The sequence below is a fragment of the Schistosoma mansoni genome, chromosome 4 (assembly GCF_000237925.1).
Source record: "Schistosoma mansoni strain Puerto Rico chromosome 4, complete genome".
Lineage (NCBI taxonomy): Eukaryota > Metazoa > Platyhelminthes > Trematoda > Strigeidida > Schistosomatidae > Schistosoma > Schistosoma mansoni.
In genome coordinates, this window is record NC_031498.1 from 21519234 (window position 1) to 21539066 (window position 19833).

A 19833-nucleotide genomic window follows, 5' to 3' on the forward strand; every position below is an offset into this window, starting at 1 on the left:
AAATAATGGCCAATAGGAAATAGCATGCGAATTATGTGAAGAGTCTGAAAACATACCATTTTGCATTCGAGATAATTTTTGGGATATTCTTGTAAATATCCTAACAAGGTGTAAAAAGGATTTGATTGTGACCAACTTGGTCTGAGGGCCAATATCACTTCCCAACTGCCCACACCGTGGAAGGTTATTGCTTGAGTGACCTGAATAGGAAGTTGGATTAATGTTGGTATTAACGACCTGGGAGCGCGACCGTAGAGTCCAAGGGACAACTGCTTGAGGCCGGTCACGCACGGCTTTTTTGTGGGGGATTTTTGACGTGTTAGCTCCGTTCTTCAAAGAGCCCTACCGCCGGAGACGGAAATCCGTGAGGTAAGGTGAGGCGTGACATTTTTGGGGTCAACCTTTTCTAACCTCTTCCTTGTGAGAAAGTAGAATCGTTGCAGATGCTGGTTATTTGAGGGAAACACCTTACTGCTGTCACACCCCTCTACAGTCGGCAGTACGACTTCGCCCTCAGACCTGAGTTACTGCTTTTAGTCTTACGGTTCTCCCATCGACCTGTCTGGCATGGTAGAACCTACAGGAACATAAGTTTCAGCCAATATAGCTCGGTTGGGTCATCACGATAGGCAAGCCCGACCATCACGTCAAGGTAGCAGCTACGGTCATAAAGTTGTGACTATGTCAGTGAACGTATGTCCATGTTACATTCTTGACTACAGATAGATCCATAATTACAAGACTGATGTTAATTAAGTTGTATACTCCGATAATAATGCTGTACACCAAAATGATATTACCTCAGATTATGCATTTCACCTACATAGTATGTTTTACATTCATGCAATTTTTGTAACAAATTTTCAATTAAAGTCTTTTTAAATAATATACCATTATTTTTTAATATCCCCTCTCATTTTGTATCAAACTGATCATTCCAGTAAATTAGTGACCATTCTGTAATTACTTCTAAAATATATTATTTTATTTTCAGTAAAAGTACAATCAATATCATCTTTAATCAATAATCACAAGACAACCTGTCATATTATAGTCCTCGCTAAGGTAGATAGTGTTCTCAGTAATTTTAATTCATTGATAAAAAGTTCAATTCCATAGATCCGCTTGATCATTATCACATGTCAGTGGCAGTACACCAAAAGTATTTTGTTCACCCAGATTCTAAAGTCCGTAATAACCACATCAATGGATGGTATGTTTGGAGTAAGTATTTATTTATAAATACATATCGACTCTAAGCATTTGTAGATCTTTATAATTGATTATTTGTAAAGTACTTAATTCTCTTCCAAACAGAAAGGACTTGTAAGTTTTTAAATAGACAATAACTTCATTCAGTATTCGATAAATAAGCCCACTTACAATAAACCTGTATTATGATTGGTCATTTATAATTAGGAGGCCGCTCAAGGTCACTATTATTAAATAATACAATCAATGCATTCAAGCTAGACGGGATAGGAAAATGCTGCTGCTTTCATTTATCAATATTTTTATGGGATACATTTTTAGGGGAAAAAATTAAATGTAATTAAATTACAGTGAAAATAACTGGATTAAGAAGAGAAGAATCCTTTTAATGTTAATGCACTACACAAAAATTCAATTACATACGTGTGGAATAATACAAGAAATAACATCTTCAAACCCTAATCTTTCACATAATACTTATACTCTTACTACTTCTACTACTATGGGATTTGAATCAACAACTGCATCTCTGTGATAATGTGGTATGGCAATTTGAACTGATGTACGTACGTACGAAGTTCTACGTTGTGACTGACTGACTGACGCGAAATAGGTGTTCGTATAATCTTTGATAATGATAAAAGCCATGGTGTTGATTTTGTAGTTATAATAATAGGCTTTAAACCTGTAGGTTATCGGTTTGAACCCTGTTCCACCTACTTTTGATTTAAGTAATAGAGGAGTATATCACTAGATGTTATACAAACAGCCTCAATCAGAGTCACTTATATAAAGATGATTTACTTCACTAAGTAATTCGCATGCAATCTGTTAAAAATCTATATAAATCGGTTAGAAGTGTGTGTAATCTCGCATTTACTAGTTTTAGGGTCTAATTTCTTGAACAGTGATTGTGTTATGAACATTACCAGGATAATTTAAAGGTTGACTGAGACACATAGTAATAACAATCGGTCTGTATCGCTCTGTTCATTAGATTGCTGTGACTTGAACCATGTTTGTAAAAGTGTGCAACTGATTCTTGCTATGATTATAATATGTATATTATTATGTACATTATGTTATAATTAGATTTTATAAATGACAGTTGAAATACCTTAAATAATAAAATTACAATGATCCAAAATTGTTGATTAATTACCGAGTAGTGATTAATCTCATATTTGTCTACTTCTTGTCACCTATTGGATTCTAGCGATCAAGTTACAATATGGTCACCAGTTAAAGTAACTTTAGATTAAGGACACCATGTTTTGATGTAAGGTAGTCGGAAGTTGAACGATAGAAGTAGACAAGCACTAAGAGCGAGACATTTCTCATTACTCGGTGTTACATTCGTACAAATATTTTAATCGCTTAATGTATAGTCCACTGTTAACGTGTCAGACTGTGAAGCTTGGATTTTAACATCATATTAAGCCTTAGTTTCTGGAAGATTCCAGTTACTCTTTGCTTGTAGGCATCAACCACCATGCTTATAATGTATTCTAAAGACTATTCTCAGTCAACTAACAATAAGTTAAAGACCTTCAATATATTATTCTTACACATATTTTTCCTTCATATTCACAGAACAGTCAATTTGTGAATTTAATCATCTTGATTTTTTGAAACATTTCAACAATCATAACATATTGTACCACTATTTAGTTAAGATGTTTCTTCATAGTTTATGTAGTTATTGTTAAAATGAATTTTATGATTGTATTACTATGACTGCTTTCATTTTTATAATGAAGACTTATTGGAATGTATATGTTGAATTGGTCTCACCCATAAATATATATATATATATATAACTATAGATGTTAACAGTGGAAACTAGGATCAATGTTCGTTTATACATATAATTATGTAAAAAAAACTGTTTTCATATCAAAATATTGATTGTGTAAAAGAACTTGTTCGAATGGGATTCCATATGATTATTGATTTATTATAATTAAATTAAGATTAAATAAATGAATGTGATAGAATTTTCAATTCAATTAAGAAAATTATTTTTGTTTTGAATAATATGTAGTCAAAGGAAATAGTTAATTGGTTAACATGATGAATGGAATTGATTGAGAAATTAAATAAATAATCTAGCCACAAGCAAGTGGCTATTAGGACACATTAGCTGAGTGGATAACGCGATGGCGTTTGAAGCAAAAGGTACTCGGTTTGAGTCCCAGAGTGAACATCAACTCTTACTTACTTACGCCTGTTATTCCCTGTTACGTCCTTGAATCTGTCTACCCACTTTCGTGCCGAGTATAACTTGTCTAATGTAGATTAAGACCTTGACGAGATAGGCTGACTGGCTTAACCTTGAGGCTAGTATGCGTGAGTTCGAAGTGGGGTTAGAGAGACGAAAACTATTCTATCCCTGATTGGCTGGCAAGCACGCGAGAGAGAGAGAAGACAAGGACAACTGGAACACTAATCGCTTTATTCCAATCCCGATCTAGCACTCGAATTCCGAATTCAGATTAGTGTCAAGAGATACATGAAGAAATAAATGAATAACCTGACCACAACGAACAATAATTAGGAAAATACAATTATGTCCAAAACTGGGGGATTATAGTAGAATATAGAGTACAAAAGGTTACGTCTAAATGACAACAGCTTTAGAACAGAAAATGTTATGGCAGTGAATCATACATCGAACGAAAGCTCATGATCTGTAGAATAGACTAGGGGCAAAAGTAAATGTTACAGTTTCACAAGCTTTGAATTAAATGAAATAACGTCCCCAAAAATAGCTTCGGTAGTTTGTTAAGGCTTCTTGTTTCGCGGCTCACATCACTATCCTTGTTTATTTATTTATTATTTATTTAAACACATATATATTGGTACAAAAGGGCACCAGATACATATGCGCCACACAAAATAATGAAAGTAGGAAGAGAAGGGATGAAAAGATAAGGTGGACTGAAATGTACAATCAGAAGACTCTTTCAGTTAGGAAAGTTAGAACCACTCTTTATGAAGAAAGTAGAAGAAGGTTACAGAAGGATCTCCACTGGCTTCTATTCTGAGCCATATCTGATAACGTCTCTAGCCACTGTGTTGCACCATCTCTCGGACCCCAACCAGGGAGTCGTGAAGGACCAACAGAAGCTAGCCCTTTGCAGCTTTCTTTCATGCCACATCACTATCAATGGAGCATAGGCCGCCGACCAGCACTCTCCAACCCACCCCGTCCTCGGACTTTCTTCCTAGTTCTATGTAACTTTTGTCCATTATTTTCATGTCTGTCTCCATTTCTCGGCGTAATGTGTTCTTTCGTCTTCCTCTTCTCCTTTGACCTTCAGGATTCCATGTGAGGGCTTGTCTTGTGACGCAGTTGCGTGATTTCCTCAATGTGTATCCTATCCACTTCCAGCGCCTCTTCCTGATTTCTTCTTCCGCTGGAATCTGGTTTGTTGTCTCCCACAGTAACTTGTTGCTGATAATGTCTGGCCAACAGATTCGAAGTATCTTGCTTAGACAACTGTTAATAAACACTTGTATCTTCTGGATGATGGCTTTCGTAGTTCTCCAAGTTTCCGCCCCATACAGTAGAACCGTCTTCACATTTGTATTGAAAGTTCTGATCTTGGTATTGGTTGACAATTGTTTTGAGTTCCAGATGTTCTTCAGTTGTAGGTATGCTGCTCTTGCTTTGCCGATCCGCACCCTCACATCTGCATCAGATCCACCGTGTTCATCAATGATGTTGCCCAGATATGTAAAGGTTTCCACATCCTCCAAAGCTTCTCTGTCAAGTGCGATTAGGTTGATGTTCTTCGTGTTGTATTTGAGGATCTTGCTTTTTCCCTATGTGTATGTTGAGACCTACTGCTGCTGAGGCTGCTGCTACACTGGTCGTTTTCTCCTGCATTTGTTGTTGCGTGTGTGATATAGGAGCCAGGTCATCTGTGAAGTCTAAATCGTCCAGCTGCATCCTAGTTGTCCCGTAGGAAACCAACTCTCTGAAAAAACGCCAACCAGAAAAAATTATTCAAACATCAACTCTGAGATGCAGGTAAATCCAGCTGACGAGTCCCAAATAGGACGAAACGCGTCTCCTGGACTCCACTGCTAGCCATTATCCATCTTTGCCTACAATCTGTTTAGAAACTTTATTTTTTTATCCAACAAATTTGTAAATAAATAATGCTGAAACTAACAGTTAAATAATGAAATTAATTTTTAATTGGTTAAAGTGATTGATATTTTATTTTTTTATCAATAAATAACAATGATATACTCGGGAAAGGAATGAGTGTCAATGAGCTTGTAGCGTATCTGTCTCTTAATATTCAATATGTAAGCATTGGTTCATTCATTTAGTTGGTAAATAGTGTGTAAAAGAACATAATTTTAACTGATGATTTCATTTCAAGCTGTAATTCTCAAATGTTTGTGGTATTTCTCATCTGCCAAGTTGAGATGCTTCACGGTATCGTGTTCAAAGAAGACATGTATCAATAACTTCAGGTGATTAAAATGAAGTCCTCGGTTAACAGTATGCTCTTTTATGCAGCTCTAACATACTAGATGAACTGAAAAAATACTCAAAAGTACAAGATGTAGTACTGTTATTGAACATTGGAAAGAGTATGGTTTTTCACATATCTTTACTCTCGATTTCATTAATTTGTTCTTACTAAATTATGTTCTATGTGAAAAAGATTAGGTTTTTTCATGTGTTTTCTTTTGCTTGCTCGAAACAGCGAAATGATTTAAGCTATAAATATAAATTGTTAGATGCCGATTCAATGGTTTAAATGATTAGGCATTCTACGCAAGACCTGAAACTCCTAGGTTTGATTCACTGTTAGATCATAGGTGAACACCAGTGAGGAGTCCCATACTAAGCCGAAATAGCTGTCAAATTCTTCAAGGCTTCAGTAGCTATTGAACTGGGATCAATCCTTGATCTGAACTACATAAGTTAACGATCTCCACAAATTTCCTACACTTATGCATGGAATTTATAGTAAAAATTCAGGACTGGTTGAATGAGATGATAATCATAATCATTGACTTCCAATAAAGAAAATAATGTTATTTTATAATAAAAAAAATACAGTTAGGTAGATGATTCTAAATGATTTTTCGGGGTTTATATTGTAAATTTTTTTGTCTCATAGGCTATTTATCACTGATCACAAAATCAATTAACTCAGTTGTTGATCGAATATCTGTCAACCACGCATACAATCTAATTTCTTACTCTATAGTGGTTGGACAGATGAATGAACATAATTTCAATCGATAGAAAATATCATTGCTAAAAATAAGTTGGTCCGGTTATCTCAATTTGGTATTTTATTGTAAATGAATCAAAAATACTATCAATACTGATTATTATAATATTAATAATAGTAACAATGATAACAATAATAATGGACATGATAATATTAGTAAAGTAAGCCAACCAAATCACTGGGTTACATACAATAAAAATATATGGCGTACCTTTCCGCGTCCTGGATACCTTTCATTGACTTTCTCTTTTGTAGCTACGGCCTGTTACCGTCATATTCATCGTAATAGTATAGTGGTGAGAAGAGAGGTATTTTTAAATAGAAGTAACAATCAGATATGCCATTTTTCAGATAGAAAAAAAGGCTAATGCTGATAACGCTAATGATGTTGATGATGATAGCGGTGATGGTAAAAAAATAGTAACGTAGCAATTAATTGGTAGGTAGGGAAAAGCCAAAGAGATCACACTATCTCTAGGACGTAAGCTGAGTTGGTGGAATATTGTGATTATTTACTTCAAAATTGTTATCACCTAAATGCTCACGTCAAGGTCAACCCTTTAGCTTACATATATGAGATGTAAACATTGTTAATTGGAGTCTAGGAGATAATGGTTCTATTCAACTTCAGCTATCAGTATGTTACCCTAGTGTGGTGTTATTTGATCTGCACATTCAACGATTCAAATTTTCCATTTCAACTCATTCATCTATTTTGTGGGCAACAATCATCCATAACTAAAACTAGCTTTAAATAAATATCATTGAGTTTGTAGAATAACAAAATTCAACATTCTTCATAAATTCTTATGACAATAAATCACCGTATATTCACTTGAGACTAATTTCAAGAGAAGATTATGGGGTAGAATATGTGACTAATAGAACTCAACCATATCGGGCATGTGATACACATCACCGATGGCATCATTGGATAATGGCAGTACAATATCACCAATTGATTAAAGTTAGACATGTAAACTAATAGATACTGAGTTTCTAAGTATCAATACTAAAGTTAGACTTGATAGTTTCAAATAAATTGAGTATTGGGTAGCGAGTTAATAATAAATATATCTCTTTGTTATATCCCAATGAGTAGAGAAATTATATATCTGACGTTTCATGACCTAATATAAGCCAGAGTAGATTACTCTAAAGAATTGGCATACATTAGTTTACAAAACGTCAGTTATATAACTTTTCTACTCATCGGGATGTATATATATATATATATATAATTATTATTAGATACTGACTTAGTTTAAGTGGCTAAGCTCTTGTCTCAAGACTTAAAAATCCTTGATTTGATCCCCTATTACGATTGTAGATACGTACCCTTGAGGAGATCAATACTAGAACGAATTAGTCGTCTAATCCTTCCTGACTTTCACTTTTTGTTTTAGTGATGTCGATCGATGAGGTAAAATTATAGAATACATATCGATTTTTAAAAAAATCCAGAATAAAACACAATTTTTGATCATTTTAATACAATTGTTATCATTATTATTGTAGCTTTTACATTTGTAGTGTAGTAAACAGAAAGTTAGTGGGATCTTTTACAACCACACTTTTTATCAATACAGCAAATATTAGGTGAAACAAAATCAAAATGGTTAACAGTTTATATATCACATATATTTACACACACACACATTCAGCTATTACGTTCAATGATAACAGTCTGTTTTTTTTGTTTTCATATCAATCTCACTTGTATACATTACATCATATAAGAGCCTGATACATATTGTACTTATACTGTTAAACACTGATAACTTAATTAGTTCTTATCTTACCAAAAATCTACTCTTGTACTCCAAACAGAAAATAAGAATATCATCGACTTATAAATGATACTCAGCACAAGAAACCATGATTCATACAATTTAAAGGCGAAAACAAAACTGACATTTAATAGTTAATTAACGAACATCGTGCATAACAGAAATAAGGGGAAATACAATTAAAGATTTTACACAGAATCAATAAAAGATGATGAATAGAAAAAACTGAATTCTCCTTATTTTTTTATTTTTAATGACATAAAGGGTTACTTTAATTATACAAAAACTCCATTCTATACTGAATGAATGTAACACTAAATTAAAAGAAAGAATATTTTCATAGTTGAAATCATGAGTCAATTGAAGCTAGACCACCAGGGAAAACCTGGAAGCACTGGAAGGCCGTTTCGTCCTATTATGGGACTCCTCAGTAGTGCACATCCACGATAAAAAGCCGGACATAAAATCAATAACGAATAAGCATACGTCCTATATTTTTTATAAAGTCATAACAGTATCTTTTTGGATACAGAATAGGTTTTAGAAGTTTGATCGCTATAGCTTTAGTAAATTTCAAAAGATTGGGATTTGTTCATTCATTAATCACTTTGGAAGACATCAATGTATCAACTTGATGTCCTGTATCAGGGAGATGTCTCGAGATAGTGTTACTGAATACCTTTAGTCCGCTTGACCTCAGAATTCCTAAAATATGTTCTCTGAATTGGAGGTATACCCCTCTTTCTGTTCTACTAATGTAAATGCTTCGAGAGACACATAGACTTTTCATAAGCAATTGGTGATAACATGAAAGGGATACCTATCGACCTTTGATTGTATTAAACAACATGTTGTTTTGCATAAAACTATCAGTTTAGCTGCAAGATTTGTTCTTATTAGTATAGTTTTTAGTCTTATGTTGATTGTCTGTGTAATATTGTTGAATGATAATAGGCTTATTGGTTACTGCAGTTTCTTTGAATATTTTATCTTCACATTTTCTGTATTTCTCAATAAATTCCAATGGGTGTCAATTTTCGCTCAAAAACTTTTTAACACTGATTAGTTCCTCTTCTAGGCTATAGACGTCAATCTTTGTTTTTGCTCTCTACAAAATTTACTTTGTTGCTTTCCAGAATTTCCGAAAAATGTTAATTTATAGAAGTATTTTCAGCATTTTCCTCGGTTCTAAATGTTCATTAGAGAAATTATCAAGAGCTCCTGACAGGGTCATGCAATTATAAAAATTTTCGTATGTTCTCACATTTTGATTCAGAACAGAAGTAATCTTCCACAGAGGAATGATCCGAAATTCCATATTTCATTGTGAAACATTAACAAACAAACATGAAAATAAACTTGTGTATCATGAACATTATTCGGCCACCATTGTTATTATTATTAGACTCAGAGTAACCCAATTTTCATGTATATTTGATAGCATAGTTTGTGACTGAATTACTGATTTACGAATTATGGATGAATATCACTATATTATTGTGAGTCATTAAAAGTGAATGCTGTCTAGACTGTCGAATATCAATATCGTCTTCGAACATGTCTTTGAATACTTGGATTTCAGAAAGAAAGTGGTAGACAGTTACAATTTGTCTACCTATAGTGAATAGATTAATAACAGGAATTTATACAACAGACAATCCAGTACACTATCAATGCTTTCACTATCTCATACTCATTCTAGAACTTTGAACTAGTATGTAGAATCAAAGTAAGCAAACAATGGATGGATAATAGTAAATAATATTGCTAACCCCACTCCATTAGTATCGTTGTATTTCATTGATCTACAGAAATGTCTAACGACAACAACTGAGCAGTGTGCAATTTGAAAGATTACCATATAAGAGAATTAAGTTTCTAACCAATCTAAAATCACAGTGCAAAAATTATTGATTGATTTATATTGATTAATCTGTTTCCTATAAAAATTGCTCAGTAAGATTATTCATACTAGGTAATAGCATGAATCAAAGTTCGAAGTAGAGAATTTCTAACTTATCGGTAAATAACTTAAATATTGATTTCTAATTAAATCACTTCTAAACATAACATTGTACATAAGCAAGTGGTTACTGATATGTTTAGGAATTACGGTCGAATGAGAAGTAAATTACTGTACATAATATGTGGTGATATGGTATCATCAGCTGAGACAAGAAAACCTACAAATTAAACCAGTCTTCACAATCCCTCTTGAAATCAAATATGATATTTAAGTCACTAGCAACTTCAGCATGTTCCCTAACTTCTAGTGTTATATCATGATGAGTGCATTTCAGAAATACCTTGAATAAAATAGTTACCAATGCTCTCCAGTTTACAATTTTACTGATGTGTTCGTGCAATATGTTAATATTTTTCAAAGCCAACTTTAACACAGTGAACGAGATTACTTCCATTCTCGATTTTCTTGCTACGCTAACTAAAGTAAGAAGACCTGTTTAGTAAGTGGAGTTTTTCGATGATGACCCCAGTATATCAATCATAATAATCAGAATTTATAAACTGAATAGTTATTACTAAACAAAAATAATAGTAAAATTGTGTTCAAAATCTATAATCAGAGTTCATACTAAATAAATTAATGTAACGGAAATTCATCTAAATCAGTAATGATTTACTTTATACATTCCCAACAATTAATGTCAACTGGCATCAATCTACACCGAAATTCAACCAATAGATCAAACCAATATATACAAAACCATTTCAACTAATCAATACATCAATCAGTAGAGTTCATTTTAATCTTTCATATATAATAAGAAAGATCCAATTTACAATAGAAAATAAAAAAGGATTAATTAAGTATCATTTCTTTCTTGAAAAGAAACAAAAAACAGGAAGTGAAGACAAAACACTCAAAGATAGATTCAAATAACAGAAATAAGAAATTCCAGGAAATATTTGTCAATTTTTTTCCCAGTTGATATCCAAAATCTATGATAAAGACTAACTTTGAATTGAACCGGAACAACATAAATCAATTACCATGGATAATTGTCACTTACGGTATATTGCTTCTATTCATTAAAATTCAAAAGGCAGTCTACTAAGTTTCATTTATATGATCCAAAGTTACTGAGCCCACTATAGAAGACATAAAGATTTTAAATTCAAATTGATATAACTGAGTGAATTTTTATAAGAGAAGTAGATAAATCACCTATAAACAACCAAATTTTATCGAATAAATTAAAATGTGGTCACTAGTTTAATTGACTCAACATTGTGTGTACTACATTTCAATGTTAGGTGGTATGAAGAATATCTAGCTGAAATACAACAACAGTCCAGTAATTTTTTTTGTAGTTGAAAGCGTGAGTCAATTGAAGCTAGACCACCATAGAAAACCTGGAAACACTGGACGGTCGTTTCGTCCTATTATGGGACTCCTCAGCAGTGCGCATCCACGACCTCGCCTCGCGAGATTCGAACCCAGGACCTACTAGTCTCGCGCCAGAGCACTTAACCGATAGACCACTGAGCCGTCATCCGATGGTGTTTATGTCTAACTCCAACTAATTCATGAATCTCGCGAGGTGAGGTCGTGGATGCGCATTGCTGAGGAGTCCCATAATAGGACGAAACGGCCTTCCAGTGCTTCCAGGTTTTCCCTGGTGGTCTAGCTTCAATTGACTCACGCTTTCAACTACGAAAATACTAAATCTCCACAAAAAACCCCTTCTGATAATCTTTTTTTAATCAATTATTATAATGATTTTTCAGACAACGCCTGTTTATCATGATAAATGTATCATTTAATTCACTTTAATGAATAGATATTTTTAAAAAAGTTACACAATGACTTTTCTGAAGATATGATACTTACCTTTGTTTACAACAGTAATAATAAAGGATTATGAATTTATCAAGGTGTGATTAAACAAATCAAAAACATTCTAATAGATTTAAGAATAATATTGAATAAGTCACTATGGTGGTTATCTGTTAACTAATAAGTTAAAGAATATACAGAAAACAGTAATCATGAGTGACAATCTACGAAAAAAAGACGGTAATTACTATTCTATGATGAATAGAATAATTGGGTAGGAATGTTGACCATACTGTTTGAATGTATTTAAACTTGAAACTGAATTTCACCACGTTTTATTCAAGTTAGTACTAATGATTAAGGTATATAAAGTATTTCTGAAGGATGAATGTATACTGTTTAAGAGATTCATTCATTTTAAAAATCTATGGAAAAATCAAGCTGCCCATGTGTATTTATTAAACATGCGATTTATAGCATGTTGAATCTTTCTAATTATGTGCTTTTATTTAACTCAGTGATTATTTAGATATTTTTTTTGTCTAAAAATTATAGTTAGTCAACTATAAAGATGTTACACAATTTTAAATCACCGACTTCCTAGTTAAGTAACTGTCATCATTTATTCATTGTGTGTAGTAGTCCTGCCTTCTGTTTTTCATCACGTGATTTTGAGTCCAAATGACACAAGATGATTTAACGTGACTGTGTTATGTCCTTGATGCGTCTGCACAATAATATACTTGTCGCTATCTAAGTTAAGACCTTGACACGACAGGCTAACTAGTTCAGCCTTGGGCTAGAAATGCGTGAGTCTGAATCGAGTATAACAACCTCAGGGCAGTGAGAATAAAACTATTCTTCACATGAATTCATTTTTTATTGTTCGTTTGAACGTTCCTATTGATATTTAAAACTGCAATTGATCAGTTTGTTATTATCATATGTACATACTGTGCGGATTGCCTCGATGATGCCTTAAGTCACAAGCAATGATAAATGGTGGTTAGCGGTGGAATCCAGGAAGCGCATCTCGTCTTATTTGGGACTCGTCAGCTGGATGTACCTCCATCCCAGAGTAATTGTACACACTGGGATACGAACCCAGTACCATTCACTTCAAACACTATCGCGTTATCCACTTAGCTACTGAGTCCTGATAGCCACTAGGTTGTGCAATTCATATTGTATTGTTCGTTCGAATCTTTCACATGCTTGGTTGACAAGAAAGAGATAGAGAGAAGACGAGCCATCTGGAACACTACCTGATTTATTCCTAGTTCAGATTAATGTAAAAAGATATGTAAATGCATAGATGACTAAAACTACCACAACGCACAAACAGAAAAATACAACTATGTCCAAAATGGAGTACAAAAAGTTACGTTTACATTACAATAGCTTTGGAATAAAAAATGGTATGGTAGTGAATCATGAGTCGATGATCTATAGCTCCACCAGGAATTGGACCCCAGTATCTTCAGTTTACTAGTGTGTTAATTATCGACCAAATCATATGTTGTACAGTAATTCCTAGTTTTCAATAGTTGTTTCTAGCTAAAGTCAGTTCTTAATGTTACTTATTTTTCGAATTATCCTCCTTACTGATCATATATTATATAATCGGATTTATTGATGTTATCATTAGGTAGTTGGTGATATTAACTTCCTCAATTGTTTTTTATTATCAAGTTTCTCGACTAGCTGAAATAAACCAATGACGGAAAAATTGTATTCAAATAAAAATGGAGATATTATCACGCACTTTCGTCTCACTTGTGGAAACGGACAAAACCACAATGAATAATAATAATTATTATTGTTAATTTAATTAGGAACTGATGAAAAAACAAAAATCAACGACTAATCGTCTGAGAAATGAAACAAAGTTTGAGAAAAACAAGAAAGTAGAGAAACGAGCGAACTAAAACATAATAAATCAATTCAGAAAATATTACGTAATTCCAATTTGCTTGGTGGAGTTTTGTGGAGATTGATCATCTTTGCAGATTGTATTCTTCGTGTAATAACTTAATTTAAGGTATTTTGAAGAACCATGGAACACTGGATAGATGCATCATCTTATTATGGGACCACCCAACGATGAGCACCCACGATACGGAGAACCTAAGACCGAATTTCGGAACATCAGGACAAATGGATTAGTTATACCATAGCACAATTACGACTATAATCAGATTGCGATCTAGCAACAACTTGACGCAAATAACTAATCAGCTGACTCTAAAAGTTTATTTGATGAGGTATTGTGAAGAGTTGTGGAACGTGTATGTTGCATTAGATACTAAGTGATCTCAGTTGAGATTCGCCTTCAGTCATACTTCGATTGAAGTCAATTTGTGACAAATGGAATTAAGAAAATTGCAGTGAAACAAACAGTGGAAATTAGTTTGTTGATGAAAATGGTCAGGGTGGAATTTTCAAAGGTAAATTCGATTAAAATATTTTTCTGTAAACGATTCGTACTAATGTAATATCCATATGTAATATGATAAAAATGTACGATAAATAATTTTAAAGAATTCGTAGGGCTTAAAATAAATTTAATGAAACTTGATGTTTGAAATCATGTGCCTCTGCCAAATCCGTTTGTTGTTCTCTTATTTAAATAAGAAAATATGTGATTTGCCCTCACCTCGATTGAATCCATAGAGTAAAACTTACATTTGGAGATGGTAGTGATAGTGTTGACGACTAAAGGCAGATCACGTGCTGTCTCAGGGTCATATGGTAGGTAAGACTTCAAGCATAGATACGCCATTGTGATTGTGTGAGTTCTTCATTCGACCAAAGTTACAGCCTATTTGTAACTGTCTGAGTAAGTGAAGACGCACACAACTAAACTCATGAGTCATATTCACCTGCATTAGATTTCGGGAATAAAAGTTTTGTTGATAAGTCTTGCAAGTGAACGTTTGAATCGGTTTCCTAAGTTCTTCTAGTAACCACAGGCTAAATCTACACAACTTGAACAAGAGAGAAAAGGAGGGAAATGTGAAGGAACGTTTTACTCTAAGGTTCGTTAACGTATAGAGAAACGGGGCTATTTATACATTTTTAGACGGCCCTGAGGTTCTAGAATCTCCTAGAACCATACTAACTGTATTAGTCGCATAGTTGATTGTTCAATCAAAACCGTAGCAGGTGACTCTATGTTGTCTAGATGTTTCTGAGAAGATTCTATTCAACACTGATTGGACAGAGTTGTCTGGGGTTTCTGGGTCTCCAGGGACTTCTATTTTATGATAGCTAGTTAGATTAAGAGTTGGGATGTGTGGGTGAACTCTACCATCCATGTCTACCTATAAAAAACTGAATAGACTGATCTCGAAGTTGGACATTAATGGGCAAACGACTGTGTTTATCGTGAGACATTTGGAGGAGATACAGGGAAAATCCATGGAAAATTTTTACTTACAGGTTAACGTTACTGGCTCCCTTGGTTTTCAAAAGTACTCCATTAGATATCAGCACGTGGTAAGATGCCATTTACAGATGTTAACACGTTCCAATGAAAATAACTTAATTTACTAGAATTTATGAATTGTATTTTGGTATTTGTGTGGTGATAAACGAATCCTCAGAATAAGACGATCTCTAAGTCATCCACAATGATAGTGACCTTGTTAGATTTGCTGGACACACCCACAGAAGAAGGGGCTCAATCACGCATCAGCACTAGATCATGGTTGGGTACGCCGTACTTCGTATCTCATACTAGCATAGAACTCATCAGCTATGTTAATTCACGGCTTTACAACAGGTGTTTGAACCCAGTGTATTTGGTCTCGCGCAAACGTTCAAATTCTAGACTACTGAACTAGCATTCAATAGTGTATAAGTATAACTGCAATCAACTTAGTGTTTCGCAACCTTTATTTATCGCCTATGGTGGATAACTGCTTCACATTCCATATGGTTGAACCTCACCGGTCTACAGTAGTGGTCTAACCAAGATCAACCTATGATATAAACTATGGAAATTCTACAATTTCTACAAATCCTCTTATACTAAAAAAGTATTTAGTTAAAAGGAGAATAACCACTTCCTTTATTTTAACTATGTCTAAATTGTGGATTTTAGTCATATGGTATTTTGAAAAACGACGATGATTTTATGTGTAATCATAAACATGGAGGCCTGAGTCCTGGATCACCATGTGTCCTTTTAATTTGTATGAATTATGATTTTTTAAATAGGTGACTGACGCATAAAAATTAAAAACAACGAATGTTTAACTGTGTAAAATATTGGTTGTTTAGCTTTATACCAATGAGAAAAGCATAGTATAAGGAAGAATCAATAAGAAAAAAAGAATAAGCTTTTGACTCGGCGCAAAATTTTAAAGCCACGTTTACTTTAGAAAATGTAAAACAAGCAGTAGGAATATCTACATGAAGTACTCCGGAAATCAAAACTGTAATGAAACTTTACTTTCTGTTATTAGTGTTAAACACTCAAACTCAACCTTTTATATACAAATTCCATGTAGCACTCAAACAAACCTAACCCTAACCAGAAACAATGTGGGGAGTCTTAAACAACTCTACGAATCATTGCAACTGTTATCTGGTACATTTCGTCCTCAATCGGTATACGTTGGGAATCAAGAACGAACATATACAAGTTTCGACTTCATGTTTAAGTGCATAGAAACGAGTAACCATGGCCCTTCGAGGGTCTAAAACTGGGTTTCAACCCTTGAGGTTCCTGTCTGTTATTAGCTATTGAGAACATTTAGTTGTACCTTCATATACTGATTTCGTCCAAGCGTTTGAGATTATAGAATTACAAAAGACCGTAAGAATCGAGGGATTCAGTATCCAAGATGCGAACACGCTGATGTTTATTAATGACACAGTTATTGTAATGACAGATTTTATGTGAACCGTTATATTAAGAACACATTTAGGTCAATCAAAATTAGAGCAGCAATGTTTAATCATTGAAAAAAGTGACTGGTGAGCAAGCCATAATTTTACTTATTTTTTTAAATAGAATCTCAACTATTTTAGAATAACGTCACTCAGTATCAAGACAACATTAAATGAATATTGAGTACAGACGTTATACTGATATGATAAGAAAATCCACTAGAATAGATGTGGCTTGTCACTGTTAGGTGTTAAAATAACATTACAACTTTGAATAAGTCATTTGTTTGTAAAGTGATTGACATATTATCATAATATAACGAAGCTCTTTTGTAAGACAGAAACCAACTTTAGGGAAATTATAAACAATTTTCACATACGACGAAGCATCCAGTTACTCGGTAATAAAATATTGAACAACAGAAAAAACACAACTTCAGTTATAGTATATTATATAAACTTAGTTATAGATAATAACCAACATGATAAATATCATAGATAATTAACATAGTTTTCCTTAATACATTCAGATTCTGTAGATTTTTGAAAGAATTACTTTTCTTCCACTTTGACGTAGATAATAAAAAATAAAACTGAGTTTATATAAACAGACGCAAAGGGGCTACGGAATTCAACTTGGAACCACTCAATTATACATTGTAAATCTATCACATTTTCATCATTAAACAACTTCAAAGGGTCAATGGAAGAGGTGAGATCCGGAGGGAGAGCTGACATAGATTCAGATCACCACCAACTGATGGTTGCCAAGATGAAACTGAAGCTAAAGAAGCATAGGATAATTGGACAAACAGCAATACCAAGGTTCAACACAACCTTCCTTCCAGATACTGACAAACTCAACCGACTCAAGATAGCTCTCAACAACACGTTCCAAGCCTTACATTATCTACTGAAAGAAGAAACTACTATGGAGGACAACTGGAAAGGGATCAAGGAAGCATTAACTTCAACGTGTCAGGAGGTTGTTGATCGTAACAAGCATCATCATAAGGAATGGATCTCTATCGAAAACGTGGACAGGATTCAAGAAAGAAAGAACAAGAAGACACCAATTAACAACAACCGGACAAGAGCAGAGGAAGTCGAGGCAAATACTGAATACACAGAAGAAAACAAGCAAGTGAAGAAGAGCATTACAGCCGACAAACAGAAATACGAGCAACAGCTAACAAGGACAGCGGAAAAGGCTGCAACAGGACGAAATGTCAAACAACCGTATGACACAACAAAGAAACTGGAAGGGAAATGTAGTAAATAAGAGAAACTGGTCAAAGACAAACAAGGCAGGCCAATCACTGGGATTCGAAAACAGAGGAACGGATGGGTGGAACACGTCGAGGAACTCCTGAGTAGGCCAACCCCACTGAACCCACCGCACATAGAAGCAGAACACACAGACCTTCCTATTGGTGTCACTCCATCAACAATCGAAGAAATTAGCATGGTCATCAGACAAATCAAGAGTGGGAAAGTAGTAGGACCTGACAATATACCAGCTGAAGTCACACATAGAAGCAACTGCAAACATGCTCCATGTTCTATTCACGAAGATTTGGGAGGGGGAACATGTGCCGACAGACCGGAAAGAAGGGTACCTCACCAAGATCCCAAATAAACAGGATCTGGGCAAACGTGAGAACTACGAAGAAATCACAATACTATCGGTACCAGGTGGAGACAACCGATTTTATCTTAGTACAAGATTACAGATCATCTTACTAAAATGTAAGAACCATACACTGATTACTTCATTCGCAAATTTCCGTTATCTGCCCTTCACATTCTTTATGATTCATTAACTTCCCAATCCCTATCTATTTTCCCTCCTATTCTCTTCAACTCCATCTTCATAGCCTTCTGCTGCCAGGTTTTCCACTTCCGATTGGTGTTACATACCATTTATATCTGTCGATACAAGCAGAGTACATCACAGACTACACTGCAGTAGTGCATGCAAGACAGCTGATATGCATTCTAATTGAGGACCGGTGTCAGACAAGGCTGCTTACTCTCGCCATTCCTCTTCCTTCTGGTGGTTGACTGGATTATGAAAACCTCCACATCTCAGGGGAAGCACGGAATACGGTGGACAGCTTGTATGCGACTAGACAAGGAGAATCTGATGCTGATGTGGCGGCGAGATTTGAGAAAACAAGAGCAGTATTCCTACGGGCGAAGAACATATTAAACTCATAACAACTGTCTGCAGGCCAACATCAAAGTGAGAATCTTTAATTCGAAACGTCAATATATTTCGACTGTACGGAGGTGAATCTTCAAGAACTAGCACAACCACCAAAAATGTGCAAGTATTTATAGACAATTGTCTTCACAGAATACACAATGTCTGTTGACCGGATATCATCAGCAACAGCCTACTGTGGGAGAGAACAAACCAACTTACGACTGAAGAGGAAATTAGCAGACAATGGACGTGAATAGGACACACATTGAGGAAATCATCTGACTGAATCACGAAGTGCTGACTTGAAATCGTGAAGGGAAACGGAAAAGAGAGAGGCCAAAGAACACATTGAGTCGAGAATGGGAAGCGGACATCAGAAGAATAAATAGCAACTGTAAAGGAATTTCCAAGACCGAATGCGGTGGAAGATGCTGATGTTCCTCTACGAGGAGTAAGTAAATAAGTAACATTAATAGCCTTTAGAGTGAGTGTTTTTACGTTCAGTTAACAACCACGTATTCGACGATTTAGTTGTTATTTTATTTCTAACCAAACATGATGAAATGACCTTATTGATCGTACTATAAAGCAATTAATCAACATAGTTCTGATAATGTTCGTCTCCTTATTACATCGAGATCATACTATAATTATAGATTATAT